A 17,004-nucleotide genomic window follows, 5' to 3' on the forward strand; every position below is an offset into this window, starting at 1 on the left:
GGTCTGTTCATATTTTCTATTTCTTCCTGGTTCAATCTCAGAAGGTTGTGCATTTCTAAGAATTTGTCCATATCTTCCAGGTTGTCCATTTTATTGGCATAGAGTTGCTTGTAGTAATCTCTCATGATCCTTTCTATTTCTGCAGTGTCAGTTGTTACTTCTCCTTTTTCATTTATAATTCTATTGATTAGGGTCTTCTCCCTTTTTTTCTTGATAAGTCTGGCTAATGGTTTATCTATTTTGTTTATCTTCTCAAAGAACCAGCTTTTAGTTTTATTGCTCTTTGCTATCGTTTCCTTCATTTCTTTTTCATTTATTTCTGATCTGATCTTTATGATTTCTTTCCTTCTGCTAACTTTGGGTTTTTTTTGTTCTTCTTTCTCTAATTGCTTTAGGTGTAAGGATAGGTTGTTTATTTGAGATGTTTCTTGTTTCTAAGGTAGGATTGTATTGTTATAAACTTCCCTCTTAAAACTGCTATTGCTGCATCCCATAGGTTTTGGGTCGTCATGTTTTCGTTGTCATTTGTTTCTAGGTATTTTTTTGATTTCCTCTTTGATTTCTTCAGTCATCTCTTTGTTATTTAGTGTACTGTGTAGCCTCCACGTGTTTGTATTTCTTACAGATATTTTCCTATAATTGATATCTAGTCTCATAGCGTGTGATCAGAAAAGATACTTGATACGATTTAAATTTTCTTAAATTTACCAAGGCTTGATTTGTGACCCAAGATATGATCTATCCTGGAGAATGTTCCATGAGCTCTTGAGAAGAATGTGTATTCTGTTGTTTTTGGATGGAATGTCCTATAAATATCAATTAAGTCCATCTTGTTTAATGTATCATTTAAAGCTTGTGTTTCCTTATTTATTTTCATTTTGGATGATCTGTCCATTGGTGAAAGTGGGGTGTTAAAGTTCCCTACTATGATTGTGTTACTGTCGATTTCCCCTTTTATGGCTGGTAGTATTTGCCTTATGTATTGAGGTGCTCCTATGTTGGGTGCATAAATATTTACAATTGTTGTATCTTCTTCTTGGATTGATCCCTTGATCATTATGTAGTGTCCTTCTTTGTCTCTTGTAATAGTATTTGTTTTAAAGTCTATTTTGTCTGATATGAGAATTGCTACTCCAGGTTTTTTTTTTTTTATTATTGTGGTACGCTGGCCTCTCACTGTTGTGGCCTCTTCTGTTGCGGAGCACAGGCTCCAGACTCACAGGCTCAGCGGCCATGGCTCACGGGCCCAGCCATTCCACGGCATGTGGGACCCTCCCAGACCGGGGCACGAACCCGCATCCCCTGCATCGGCAGGCAGACTCTCAACCACTGTGCCACCCAGGGAAGCCTCCGGCTTGCTTTTGATTTCCATTTGCATGGAATATCTTTTTCCATCCCCTCACTTTCAGTCTGTATGTGTCCCTAGGTCTGAAGTGGGTCTCTTGTGGACAGCATATATATGCATCTTGTTTTGTATCTATTCAGCCAGTCTATATCTTTTGGTTGGAGCATTTAATCCATTTACATTTAAGGTAATTATCGATATGTATGTTCCTATTACGATTTTCTTAACTGTTTTGGATTTATTATTGTAGGTCTTTTCCTTCTCTTGTGTTTCCTGCCTAGAGAAGTTCCTTTAGCATTTGTTGTAAAGCTGGTTTGGTGGTGCTGAATTCTCTTAACTTTTGCTTGTCTGTAAAGGTTTTAATTTCTCTGTCAAATCTGAATGAGATCCTTGCTGGGTAGAGTAATCTTGGTTGCAGGTTTTTCTCTTTCATCACTTTAAATATGTCCTGCCACTCCCTTCTGGCTTGCAGAGTTTCTACTGAAAGATCAGCTGTTAAACTTATGGGGATTCCCTTGTATGTTATTTGTTGCTTTTCCCTTGTTGATTTTAATTTTTTTTCTTTGTATTTAATTTTTGATAGTTTGATTAATATGTGTCTTGGCATGTTTCTCCTTGGATTTATCCTGTATGGGACTCTCTGTGCTTCCTGGACTTAATTGACTATTTCCTTTCCCATGTTAGAAAAGTTCTCAACTATAATCTCTTCAAATATTTTCTCAGTCCCTTTCTTTTTCTCTTCTTCTTCTGGGACCCCTATAATTCGAATGTTGGTGTGTTTAATGTTGTCCCTGAGGTCTCTGTGACTGTCCTCAATTGTTTTCATTCTTTTTTCTTTATTCTGTTCTGCAGTAGTTATTTCCACTATTTTATCTCTAGGTCACTTATGCATTCTTCTGCCTCAGTTATTCTGCTATTGATCCCTTGTAGAGAATTTTTAATTTCATTTATTGTGTTGTTAATCATTGTTTGTTTGCTCTTTAGTTCTTCTAGGTCCTTTTTAAATGTTTCTTTATTTTCTCCATTCTATTTCCAAGATTTTGGATCCTCTTTACTGTCATTATTCTGAATTCTTTTTCAGGTGGACTGCCTATTTCCTCTTCATTTGTTAGGTCTGGTGGGTTTTTCCTTGCTCCTTCATCTGCTGTGTGTTTCTCTGTCTTCTCATTTTGCTTAACTTTCTGTGTTTGGAGTCTCCTTTTCGCAGGTTGCATTTGCATAGTTTCCTTTGTTTTTGGTGTCTGTCCCCGGTGACTAAGGTTGGTTCAGTGGGTTGTGTAGGCTTCCTGGTGCAGGGGACTAGTGCCTGTGTTCTGGTGGATGAGGCTGGATCTTGTTTTTCTGGAGGGCAGATCCACGTCTGGTGGTGTGTTTGGGGGTGTCTGTGGCCTTATTATTATTTTAGGCAGCCTCTCTGCTAATGGATGGGGTTGTGTTCCTGTCTTGCTAGTTGTTTGGCATAGGGTGTCTTACACTATAGCTTGCTGGGTGTTGAGTGGAGCTGGGTCTTGGCGTTGAGATGGAGATCTCTGGGAGATTTTCGCCATTTGATATTATGTGGAGCTGGAGGTCTGTGGTGGACCAATGTCCTGAACTTGGCTCTCCCACCTCAGTGGCACAGCCCTGACGCCTGGCTGAAGCACCAAGAGCCCGTCCTCCACATGGCTCAGAATAAAAGGGCGAAAAATAAAAGAGAGAAAGAAAGAAGAAGATAAAATAAAATAAAGTTATTAAAATGAAAAAAAATATATGTATATATATATCTCGTTGCTCCCAAAGTCCAGCTCTCCAATTTGGGATGATTTCTTGTCTGTTCACGTATTCCACAGATGCAGGGTACATCACGTTGATTGTGGAGATTTAATCCGCTGCTCCTGAGGCTGCTGGGAGAGATTTCCCTTTCTCGTCTGTGTTCGCACAGCTCCCAGGGTTCAGCTTTGGATTTGGACCCGCCTCTGCGTGTAGGTCGTCTGAGGGCATATGTTTTTTGCTCAGACAGGACGGGGTTAAAGGAGCCCCTGATTCGGGGGCTCTGGCTCACTCAGGCCGGGGGGGGATGGAGGGGCAAGGAGTGCGGGGCGGGCCTGCGGTGGCAGAGGCTGGCGTGACGTTGCACCAGCCTGAGGTGCGCCGTGCGTTCTTCCGGAGGAGTTGACCCCGGATCCTGGGACCCTGGCAGTGGCGGGCTGCACAGGCTCCCTGGAAGGGAGGTGTGGATAGTGACCTGTGCTCGCACACAGGCTTCTTGGTGGCGGCAGCAGTAGCCTTAGCGTCTCATGCCCGTCTCTGGGGTCCACGCTGTTAGCCGTGGTTCGCGCCCGTCTCTGGAGTTCCTTTAAGCAGCGCTCTTAATCCCCTCTCCTCGCGCACCAGGAAACAAAGAGGCAAGAAAAAGCCTCTTGCCTCTTCGGCAGGTCCAGACTTTTTCCTGGACTCCCTCCCGGCTAGCCGTGGTGCACTAGACTCTTCAGGCTGTGTTCACGCCGCCAGCCCCAGTCCTCTGCGCTCCGACCGAAGCCCGAGCCTTAGCTCCCAGCCCCGCCCGCCCCGGCCGTGGAGCAGACAAGCCTCTCGGGCTGGTGAGTGCCGATCGGCACCGATCCTCTGTGCGGGAATCTCTCCACTTTGCCCTCCGCACCACTGTGGCTGCGCTCTCCTCCGTGGTTCCGAAGCTTCCCCCCTCCGCCACCCGCAGTCTCCGCCCGCGAAGGGGCTCCTAGTGTGTGGAAACCTTTCCTCCTTCACAGCTCCCTCCCACTGGTGCAGGTCCTGTCCTTTTTCTTTTGTCTCTGTTTTTCCTTTTTTCTTTTGCCTTACCGAGGTACGTGGGGAGTTTCTTGCCTTTTGGGAGGTCTGAGGTCTTCTGCCAGCGTTCAGTAGGTGTTCTGTAGGAGTTGTTCCACATGTAGATGTATTTCTGATGTATTTGTGGGGAGGAAGGTGATCTCTGCGTCTTACTCTTCTGCCGTCTTGAAGCTCCTCTTGATGCTCATAGATTTTGAAATCAGGGAACTCTTTACGGAATTCAGTGTTGATCACACAATTTTGGGAATGTGCCTATGACTGTCATTTTTTATTTCTACAAAGTGACTTTGTAAAGAGATACTGTCCAGATTATTCTCATCAAGTGGTTTCCCCAAACTTAATTTTTCTAGGAATAAATAAATTAAACCATACATATCTAAAACTAATTATAGGAACCCCTGCAAGAAATATTTATTTGCTCACATGGATTGTAAGTTCAAGGAAAGAGATAAGTCCATGTTTCAATCTTGTTTTATAAGCTAAGATAAATTTTTCCCTTGGAAGATAGGAAAAAAGTTATTATAATCATCTTAAGAATATTCATATACAAACTTTATATATATATATATACAATCTTTGTATAAATCTATATATGTATATAACTTATGTATGTGTATACACACATTTATTTGGATGTATCTGGAAGTAGAATCCATAGGTCATTGTTATGCATATGTTTGAAAACAGTATATACTTCCAGAGTTTTCCAAAATGGTTGCATTAAATTACATTCTCATCAGTAATGTATCCCTGGTTTGTACACTTGCCAAGGCCTCGTAGTTTCAAACTTGTGAATTTTAGCCATTCCTTGTGAGTTTTATTTTTATTTCTTTGGTGACCTAGGAAATTTAGTATCTCTTAATATCTTAATGTGCTGTGGGTTATTTAGATGATTTTTCATGTGAAATGTAAGTTCAAGTATTTTGCCCAGTTGAAATTGGATTATCTATCTTTTCATTAATGAGTTGCAGAAATTCTTTTATATTCTGAATATGAGCCCTGAATTTATTATACATGTTATATATATTTCCTTCTATTCTGTGGATTGTGTTTTCACTCTCTTATTTATGCCTCTAGATAAATAGCAGTTTATTTCTTAGTTTTATAAATCTTTTATGCTGTTTCGGTTCCACTAACTCCCAGGTCATAACTATATGCCATTGTTTAATATTCTACAAAGCTTGTTTTTATCTTTCATACTTAGATCTATTACCTACCTGTTTTGCTTTAGTTTCTTCACGCAGATAGCCAATTGATCCAGCATTATTATTGAAAACACCACTGCCTTTCCAGTGTGCTTGTGGGGTGATGGCATGTGCATGTCTGTATTTCTGGTTTAACCATGCTATTTCACAAGTCTATTTATTTATCTTTGTCCCATTACAACATTGACTGTATAAAGTCACTGTAACTTTATAGTTCTCAGTATTTCATAGAGTATGTCCTTTTCCTTCATTTTGCTTCAACATTGACTTGACTCTTCTTGATATTTCATAATTTCTCATGAAACTTATAAATAAGATTATTCAGTTTCCGCACATTAAAAAACCTTCCTTAATTTCTGATTTAGATTTCATTGAACCTATAGATTAATTTGGAGAGATCTATAATCTTCACAAAACATTCATTCCATAAAATGTTATGCATCTTCCAGATTTTTAGAAATTTGCTTATTTGGTAAAATAGATTATCTACAGAGATTTTAATATTTTCAACATGCATAAGCGTGTTGTCAGTAAAAACTGAAATTTATTTTTTGAATTATTTTATTGAAGTATAGTTGATTCACAATGTTAGTTTCAGGTGTACAACACAGTGATTCAATATTTTTGTAGATTATACATCATTTAAAGTTATAAAATATTGGCTGTATTCCCTGTTCTGTACAATATATCCTTGTAGCTTATTTATTCTACACATAGTAGTTTGCACTTACTAATTTCCTACCCCTATCTCGCCCCTCCCCCCTTCCCTAATCCATCCTTTATTTAGAATGGTCTTAAATAAAGTTTACATGTGGCTAGAAGGGTGTATTGGTTACACCTTAATTGGCACAGAAAATGAAATTTCAGTCTTTAATGTTTGTAAACCATATACTTCAATTTTCAACCCTTTATTTTGACTTTCCACTTCAAAATGTGGAGATTAGTTTTCTTATTATTCCTTCTCGTAATTCTTCTCCCGTACTAGCTCACACTTGTTGAGTGCCTATTTTATCTAGAATTCTACAAGTTATTATATGAGACATAAAGCATGTACATGACATAGTACCCACTCATGAGGCTGTTACAACCATTTAAGTCATCTCACTTAAAATAAATGACAGTTGGTATTAACCCCACCTCATCTTGATTTTTTACATTGATCTTCCTAGTGAGATTATGACTCTTTTTACTGTCATAATTGTCCAAGCCTGTTACATTAATCTATGCTTCATAGTAATCTCCTCTAATTGCCTGGGACAGAGAAAGATACTCTTGGTGGTAGGAAATTTTGGAGGTAATGGATATGTTTGTAACAGATTATGGTGATGGTTTCATTGGTAATACTTATTTCCAAGGTCATCAACTTGTATACGTTACGTAAGTGCAGCTTTTTATATGCCAATCATAACTCAAAATGTTTAAAGAATAAGACCCTCTTAATAGACTTCTTGTCACATAGACATTTAGTGATGAGAGGAATAAGAAAGACTGCCGTCTTTCTTTGTACACTAATTGATTACGGGCATACAAGAAAATCCCTCGAATGAGGAGCCTTATGTCTTCACTGCTCTCTAGGACACCCCTTCACGCTTATATAATGAGATTAGTGAATAAGCATAGTGTGTAGCCATACTAGTACTTTTGAATGACCCATATGCATTTTCCAGCTCAATATATGCCTGCTTCAAAATTTACATTTGCCTAAACCTGATATTCTTCACAGGGATATATAATTTCCAGAATATTTTAATTACTAATTACTTCCAAAGTATACTTCCATAAGTCCAAAAGTATGAATTAAAACTATATGTATCATCTATCTTAAGAGATTTATGTCATATCATCTGAGAATACGTTAGTTTTGTAGAAACCATGCTTTGGCCATGAGTGATCAAAGTCACATCACAGTTTGCAATATTTTGTATTTAAAAGCCATGGTGTTAATTATATTAAAATATTATTTAACTTGTGATGACTATATTGGTAAAGACATCTCTGTGTGGTGTATGGTGTAGGTCTTAAATGTCAAGTCATTCCTTCTTGTCATTCATCTAGGAAACTGGAGTGTCTCTTCAAGCCCCAAAGTGAAATTAAGAAGAAACAATAGGTTAGAAGCAATGTGAGAAATTTGTAGGGTAGGGTTAATTAAATCAAATTATGTAAAAAGATGTCTAGGGGGGAAACGCTAAATAGTGGGTGTTGAGATAGTTACTTCCACATGGAACCATTTGGATCCTGGGCAGTAAGAAACACAGACAAATACGATTTTAATCATAAATTTGTAATCAGAGTAGATAGCTCAAGGTTATGTGTAGACTAAGAGGACAGATTTAACCCAGTAAACAAGAAGCTACATCTTTTGTAGTCAGATGATACTTAGACTTCATGAAGTTGCACTTTCCATGAACTATTCTTGTTCTTCCTTGGGATTTACTATGAAGCTGAGATGAGGATGAACCTGAGGAACTGCATTTTATACCAGGTTTGACTAAATTGTATTAAAGTGTAAGAGTCAACATGATAGGGCTTCCCTGGTGGCACAGTGGTTGAGAGTCCACCTGCCGATGCAGGGGACACGGGTTCGTGCCCCGGTCTGGGAAGATCCCACATGCCGCGGAGCGGCTGGGCCCGTGAGCCATGGCCGCTGAGCCTGCACGTCAGGAGCCTGTGCTCTGCAACGTGAGAGGCCACAACAGTGAGAGGCCCGCGTACCGCAAAAAAAAAAAAAAAAGAGTCAACATGATAAAAGTAGAAAGGTTGAAGTGGGACAGCTTCATCGGAAAGCTGAACTTGAGATTAGAGTCATGATTGTTAAATTAGAAATCTTTTACCATTTAATGGTTTCTTGCAGTGATGATGTTTTTTGATTTTTTTGGGCTTGTTTGCTTTTTATAGACGATGATGGTGGTGGATATAGATAAAAAGATGATAGGTGGAGAAAGAGAGGGAGATTTGACTGAGAACTTCCGTGTCTAGGAGTATACGACAAGAAAATAATAAAAGATACACAAAAATATATGTATAAAATTTAATCAATGGCATTACAGTACATACAACCTAGTTAGAAGGTAATGTATTAAATCAGTTTAAATATTTGTATGCAATAAAATAGTATGCAAATGTTTAAAGTATTTGTATGGAAATATTTTGACATAGAAGATGTACATAATATTTAAATGAAAGAATAATGTTTATATAATTTTAAGTATATGAAAATATAAGTAGAGTGAATAGTGGAAAACTATATGTACAAGTTATTAGCAATGATCACTGTTGGCCATAGATTTCACATATGTATTATCTCTTAAGCCTTTTATTGAATGTTGTGTTTCTCTAAGACTTAGGAAAACTTGATGTCAAAATCTCATGAGGTAGATGCCACTTTGTTCACCCAACGAACCAGACTACTGAAACTTTATTAAGTGTAAAATTTCTAAGAGCCTATAATTAGCTAAATACAAAGAAAAACAAAAAGTATAAACAAGATAATTTTGAATTCTAAATGTACTTTTGCCTAAAAAAACTACCATATAATATTGATATCATTTTCTTTAACGGTAATGTTATATTAGTGGTGTTTTCCAAAAGAAGTCAGTAAGGGTGTATTAGGATTAGGCAAGTGAAGTTGAGAATCCATTATCCCCTTAACAACTTAGGTACTCTCCCAAATTATATACGCTCTCTATTAAATGAAGATATTAGCAATTTGGCAACAATCCTGATAAAAATATTACTTTACGTCCAATAAATCCAGATACTGCTTTGAAAATATGATTCTTCAGTAAGGAACCAAATATTTTTGGTGAAATAACTGATTCCAAGCTGAAGTGAGAAATCTACAAGATGGGTATGGATAATTTGTTAAGCCAGCAGGAAGAAAGTACTTAAAATTATGAATTAATAACTCTATAATGGAGAGAACTTGGAGACACCATCTTAACCAAGTAATCCACATTAGCATCACCTATATTGAGAGTAATTAACAGTACCTCTGTATTCATGAGAGGCTTTAAGATTAAGAAGGATATGTTTTTTGCTACCAAAAATTTATAATCTGAACTTAAAACATGGACAATCAATGGAAAACCCCAATTGAGAGACATTATACAAAACAAGAACTAATCCTCGTCAAAAATATCAGTGTCAAGGAAAGAAAGACTGAATAACGATTTCAGATTAGAGGAGGTAAGATATTTTATTGGATTTCAATCTTGGACCAGAGGGGCTGAAAATGCTATGCCTAGAATAGTGAATCATGTTAATATCTCCTGATTTTGGTAATTATACTGAAAATAAAGTAGTGAATATCCTTGTTCTTGGAAATAATAAACAGTTTAGGGATAAGCTGGCCTTATGGTTGCACTTAACTCTTACGTGGTCCAGAGAAAATTAACAAAATATATACAGAGAAAAAGAAATGATAAAGCAAACATGAAAAAAATTGGTAAAGTGTATATACTAGTATTGTTTATAATTCCTGATACTTATCTGAAATTTTGAATTACTTTAGAATAAAAAGTAAGAAAAACAAAAAGGCAGAGAAATATTGAAGAAAAAACTCAGTGAAGTAGGGACAAGCATAGAAGCCTACTCCGAATTCACTTCAGATAAATAACTCCAGTTTTCATTGTTATCCAGCTCTGACCTTTCCACCACACTTTAGTCCTTTACAGACTGTCATTAAGAATGGAGGTGGGGGGGGGGGCTTCCCTGGTGGCGCAGTGGTTGAGAATGTGTCTGCCAATGCAGGGGACACGGGTTTGAGCCCTGGTCCGGGAAGATCCCACATGCCGCGGAGCAACTAAGCCTGTGTGCCACAACTACTGAGCCTGCACTGTAGAGCCTGAAGCCTCTGCGCCTAGAGCCCGTGCTCTGCAACAACAGAAGCCACCACAATGAGAAGCCCGTGCACCGCAGTGATGAGTAGCCCCTGCTCACCGCAACGAGAGAAAAGCCCGCGCGCAGCAACGAAGACCCAACACAGCCATAAATAAATAAATTTACATATAAAAAAACAGAATGGAGGGGAACCAATCATGGGTCACAGAGTTCATCCTGGTGGGATTCCAGCTCAGTGAAGACATAGAATTTTTCCTCTTCGTTATCTTCTTCCTATTTTATATCTTCAACCTGCTGGCAAATGGCATGATCTTGGGACTCATTTGCCTAGACCCCAGACTGCACTCCCCCATGTAGTCCTTCCTTTCTCATCTGGCCATCACTGACGTATCCTATGCTTCCAGCAATTTACCCAATATGCTGGAAAACCTAGTGAAACACAAGAAACTATCTCCTATTTCTCATGCGCCAAGCAGATGGTTTTCTATTGGCTTTTGCTTCCGTAGAGCACCTGACTTTGGTGGTGATGTCCAGTGACAGGTATGTGGCATCTGCCATTCCCTCCAGTACACTGTCATCATGAACTGGAGAGCGTGCACGTTCCTGGCCATCATTTGCTGGCCACGTGGCTTTTCCCTGGCCCTAGTACAAGAAAGTCTCTTTCTAAGGCTGCCCTTCTGTGGGCCGCAGAAGGTGAACCACTTCTTCTGTGAAATCTGATCTGTCCTCAAAGTGACCTGTGGTGAAACCTGGATCAATGAAATTTTCCTCTTTGCTGACAGTGTGTTTATCTTAACTGCGCCCCTTTCCCTGATGCTGGTCTCCTACGTACGCATCCTCTGGGCCATCCTGAAGATCCAGTCAGAGGAGGGCCACAAGAAAGCCTCTTTCACCTGCTCCTCCCACCTGTGTGTGGTTGGGTTCTACTTTGGCATCGCCATGATGGTTTATATGGTCCCCGGCAATAGTCAATGAGAGGAGCAGCTGAAGATCCTTTTCCTGTTTTACATTGTCTTCAACCCATTGCTCAACCCCCTCATCTACAGTGTAAGGGATGCTCAAGTGAAGGCTGCTTTCCACAGAGTATTGCAGAAAAGTAGAACAATATGGCACAAGGCACAATTATAGTTTAGTGAATTTTTCCCCTAGAGCTCAAGAAAATTTTCCAACAAAATACATGACTTAAGGATGAGAATTATCTAAGAGTAACATCACAAAGATGGGAGAATAGGAATCCCCAAGCCCCCCCTTCCTCCATGAAGATGACATAATATAGATCAAATTGCCTTCCAGAGAACACCAGAAACCACATAGGAGTCTGCAGCACCCCAGACTAGCACAAAGCCAAGAAGAGAGAGAGTGAAGCTTTTAGGCAAAGTTATGGCATTTTATTGCCATATCCACCTCGCCTCCCTGACCCACTGTGTTAGGATCTGGAGAAAATTCCCAACTCCCAGCTCTTTGTCAAGAGGGAAAGAGAAGAGTGGAGCGTGCCTACTACATTCTAGCTTTTCGGGTGGTGGTGGAGCCTGCGAGCATGATTTCTGTCATGCCTGACTCTGAGCCCTGATGGGAATGGGAATAATGGCAGTTTGGACTCCATGTTTCGACCACTGAGAAACATAGCAAGCACCCAACTTTTTACAGTAACACAGAGATTTTTGAATTTTTACAATTCTAATAGATGTGCAGTGGTATCTCATTCTTGTTTTAATAGAAAATTCCCTGATGACATGTGATGTTGAGTGTGTTTGCAAGTGCTTCCTTGCCACCTGTATATCTTTTTTGGTGAGGTGTCTCTACATTTTTGCCCATTTTTATGTAATAAACTTTATTTTTTAGAGTAATTTTAGATTCACAGCAAAATTAAGTGGCAAGTACAGAGATAACCAATATACCCCCTGCCTCCACACCTGCAAAAACTCCCCCATTATCACCATCTCCCCACAGAGTGGCACCTTCATTATCATTCATCCACCTGCATTGACACATCATCACCCGAAGTCCACACCTTACATAAGTTTTCACTCATGGTGTTGTATATTCTCTATGTTTGCACGAGTGTATAATTATGTGCATCCACTGTTATACTATCATAAAGAGTAGTATCACTGCCCTAAAAAATCACCTCTTCTTCCTCCCTCATTACTAATCCCTGGCAACCACTGATCTCTTAATTGCCTCCATAGTTTTGGTTTTTCAGAATGTCATATAGTTAGAATTATAAAGTGTGTAGTTTTTTCACATTGACTCCCTTCACTCAGTCGTATGGATTTAAGTTTCTTCTATGTCTTTTTTTATACGCTTGATAGTTCATTTCTTTTTAGTGCAAAATAAGATTCTGTCGTCTTGATGCACCACAGTTTATCCATTTGCCAACTGACGGACCACTTGAGTGCTTTCAAATTTAGGCAATTATGAATTTAACTGCTTTAAACATCTCTGTACAGGTTTTTATGTAAACTTACGTTTTCAGATCTTTTGGATAAATACCTAGTAGTGCAATTGGTATATCATAGATTAGAGTATGTTTATTTTTTTAAGAAGTTGTCAAACTGCCTTTCAAGGTGGCTGTACCATTTTGCAATGAATGAAACTGAATTCCCCCCAGCAGTATATGAAAGTTCCTGTTGATTCACATCCAAATCAGTGTGTGGTGTTGTAAATATTCTGAATTTAGCCATTCTACTAGGCATGTAGTGATATTTCATTGTTGTTTTAATTTGCATTTCCCTGATGACAAAGATATGTGGCATCTTTTCATATGCTTATTTGCCATCTGTCTATCTTCTTTGAATAGATGTCTGTTAGGGTTTTGGCTTTAAGTGTTCTTTGTATATTTTGGAATCAAGTCATTTTTCCTATATGAGGAAAGATTGTCTCCAGTATGTGTATTGACTTTTTATATTCTTACCAGTGCCCTTCACAGAGCAACAGTTTTTAAATTTAATTAAATACAATTTATCAACTTCATTTTTAGAGTTGTTGATTTTCAGTTCAGGGTTGTCATTTTGTATTTTGGAGGGAGGAAGAGTGGATACTTGTTCTAAATCTCTTACGTTTCACCCTGAGGCGAGACTTAACAGTGCATATTGAAAGGTAATCATATGAGTAAGGCTTACAAATAACTCTCCTACTCTACAGCACAGGAGCTCGGTAGACTGAATGATGCTTTTACATCCCTTATTAACTTACACGAAATTAGTAGTTGAATCTACAGCTGGGAACAGAGAAAGGGTGAATAAATGGCCAATTAAAGGAAATTTCTGAGAGCCTGAATTTGCCTATATTTACTGGGAAATAAGTCCAAATGAGAACTAACAGATAAGGACCATATCCCAATTATCCAGTAGGAGAAAAAAAAAGAACCAAACAAAATTAAGTGTTTATTGCCAGTAGGTGCACTGCAAGAAACACTAAACAAAATATTTTTCCCACCTGAAAGAAACGCTCCCTGATGGTAATGGGCATAATTATTTTCTCTGAGATTTGAGAATACCTTCTCTTTGGTTTTCAGAAGTGTGACTATAATATCCCCAAGCGATGTTTTGGTTACACTTATCCTGCCTCTGATTTGCTGAGTTGTCTGCATTCATGGGATCATAACTTTTATCATGCTGGGAAATACTCCAAAATAATTCCCTCAAAGTTTGCATTTGTGCCATTATAGTTTTTTAATTTTAGTTTTATTGAGATATAATTGACGTACAGCTCTGTGATATAGAGCATAATGATTTGACTTACATACAAAGTGAATTTTTTTATCACAATAAGTTTAGTAAACATCCATCATCTCATAGAGATAAAAATCGAAGAAACAGAAAAAAAATTTTTCCTTGTGATGGGAACTCTTAGAATTTACTCTCTAAACAACTTTCATATATACTATAGAGCAGTGTTAATTATATTTATTATATTGTACATTACATCCTTAGTACTTATTTATCCTAGAACCGGAAGTTTGTAACTTCTGACTGCCTTCACCCAATTCCCCCAGTCCCCACCAGCCCATATACGGTAACGACAAACCTGATCTCTTTTTCTGTGAGTTTGGTTAGTTGGTTGTTTTTGAAGTATAATTGACCTATGACACTATGTTAGTTCCTGCTATACAACATAGAGACTTGATATTTCTATACATTTCAACATGTTCACCAGCCTAAGTCTAGTTATAATTTATCACTATACAAATACATTATATTGTTATTGACTATATATCCCCACACTGTACATTTCGTATCATGAACCATTTATTTTGCAACTGGAAGTTTGTACCTCTTAATCCCCTCCATCACTTATTTCTTTCCTCTTCCCTCCCTCCTTCCCCTCTGGCAACCGCCTGTTTTTTCTCTGTATCTATATCTCTGTTTCTGTTTATTCATTCGTTTTGTTTTTAAAATTCCACATATAAATGAGAACATGCAATATTTGTCCTTCTCTCTCTGACTTATTTCACTTAGCATAATAGCTCTAGTTCCATCCATGTTGTCAAAAAAGGCAAGGTTTCATTCTTTCTTATGGCTGAGTAATATCCATTGTGTATATATACTATATCGCCTCTATCCATTCATCTCTTGATAGGCACTCAGGTTTCGTCCATATCTTGGCTATTGTAAATAATGGTGCTATGAACGTTGGTGTGCATGTCTTTTCAAATCAGTGTTTTTGTTTTCTTTGGATAAACATCCAGAGGTGGAATTGCTGGATCATTTGGTAGTTCGATTTTTTTTTTAACATCTTTATTGGAGTATAATTGCTTTACAATGGTGTGTTATTTTCTGCTTTATAACAAAGTGAGTCAGCTATACATATACATATATCCCCATATCTCCTCCCTCTTGCGTCTCCCTCCCACCCTCCCTATTCCACCCCTGTAGGTGGTCACAAAGCACCGAGCTGATCTCCCTGTGCTATGTGGCTGCTTCCCACTAGCTATCTATTTTACATTTGGTAGTATATATAAGTCCATGCCACTCTCTCGCTTCATCCCAGCTTACCCTCCCCCCTCCCCATGTCCTCAAGTCCATTCTCTATGTCTGCGTCTTTATTCCTGCCCCTAGGTTCTTCAGAACTTTTTTTTTTTTAGATTCCATATATATGTGTTAGCATACGGTATTTATTTTTCTCTGACTTCACTCTGTATGACAGTCTCTAGGTCCATCCACCTCACTACAAATAACTCAATTTCAATTCTTTTTATGGCTGAGTAATATTCCATTGTATATATGTGCCACATCTTCTTTATCCATTCATTTGTCGATGGACACTTAGGTTGCTTCCATGTCCTGGCTATTGTAAATAGAGCTGCAATGAACATTGTGGTACATGACTCTTCTTGAATTATGGGTTTCTCAGGGTTTGTGCCCAGTAGTGGGATTGCTGGGTCGTATGGTAGTTCTATTTTTAGTTTTTTGAGGAACCTCCATACTGTTCTCCATAGTGGCTGTATCAGTCTACAAGAGTGTTCCCTTTTCTCCACACCCTCTCCAGCATTTATTATTTGTAGAGTTTTGATGATGGCATTCTGACTGGTGTGAGGTGATACCTCATTGTAGTTTTGATTTGCATTTCTCTAATGATTAGTGATGTTGAGCATCCTTTCATGGGTTTGTTGGCAGTCTGTATATCTTCTTTGGAGAAATGTGTATTTAGATCTTCTGCCCATTTTTGGATTGGGTTGTTTGTTTTTTGGGTATTGAGCTGCATGAGCCTCTTATAAATTTTGGAGATTAATCCTTTGTCAGCTGCTTCATCTGCAAATATTTTCTCCCATTCTGAGGGTTGTCTTTTCGTCTTGTTTATGGTTGGTAGTTCTATTTTCAGTTTTTTGAGAAGTCTCCCCATTGTTTTCCAGAATGGATATACAAATTTACATTCCCACCAACAGCGCACAAGCGTTCCCTTTTCTCCACATCCTCATCAACACTTGTTATTTCTTGTCATTTTGATAATAGCCGTGCTAACACATTTGAGATGATCTCTCATTGTGGTTTTGATTTGCATTTCTCTGATGGTTAGTGATGTTGACCACCTTTTCATGTGCCTGTTGGCTGTCTGTAGGTCTTCTTTGGAAAAAAGTCTATTCAGATCCTCTGCCTACTTTTTAATCCGGTTGTGTGATTTTTTGATGTTCAGTTGTACGAGTTTTTTGTATATTTTGAATATTAACCCATCATTGGATATATCATTTGAAAAATATTTTCTCCCATTTAGTACATTGCCTTTTCATTTTGTTGATAGTTTCCTTCACTGTGCAAATGATTTTTAGTTTGGTGTATTCCCATTTGTTTAGTTTTGCCTTTGCTTCCCTTGACTGAGGGGACACATCCAAAAAAATCACTAAGACCATTGTTAAAGAGAGTACTGTGTATGTTTTCTTCTAGAAGTGTTTTTTTTTTAACTGAAGTATAGTTGATTTATAATGCAATATTAATTTCAGGTGTAGAGCTTAGTGACTGAATATTTTTACAGATTCCATTAAAAGTTATTACAAGAAAATGGGTCTAATTACCTGTGCCATGCAGTATATCCTTGTTGCCTATCTATTTTATATATAGTAGTTTGTATCTCTTGATCCCCTATTCATAATTTGCCTCCTTCCTCTTTCCTCTCCTCCTTGATAACCACTAGTTTGTGTTCTATATCAGTGAGTCTGTTTTGGCTATGCACATACATTCGTTTGTATTGTTTTTTAGATTCCACGTAAGTGATACCATATGGTATTTGTCTTTCTCTGTCTAACTTATTTAACTAAGCATAATATTCTCTAGGTCTATTCATGACACTGCAAATGGCAGAATTTCATTCTTT

At 38.2% G+C, this 17,004-nt stretch overlaps 1 pseudogene; it reads left to right on the forward strand.

Annotated features, from left to right (window-relative positions):
• The first annotated feature begins 10,374 nt into the window (after window positions 1-10,374).
• Window positions 10,375-11,322, forward strand: LOC132430567 (olfactory receptor 2A2-like; annotated as a pseudogene).
• The last annotated feature ends 5,682 nt before the right edge of the window (window positions 11,323-17,004 follow it).

This window comes from Delphinus delphis, chromosome 9 (genome assembly GCF_949987515.2).
Source record: "Delphinus delphis chromosome 9, mDelDel1.2, whole genome shotgun sequence".
Classification (NCBI taxonomy): Eukaryota; Metazoa; Chordata; class Mammalia; order Artiodactyla; family Delphinidae; genus Delphinus; species Delphinus delphis.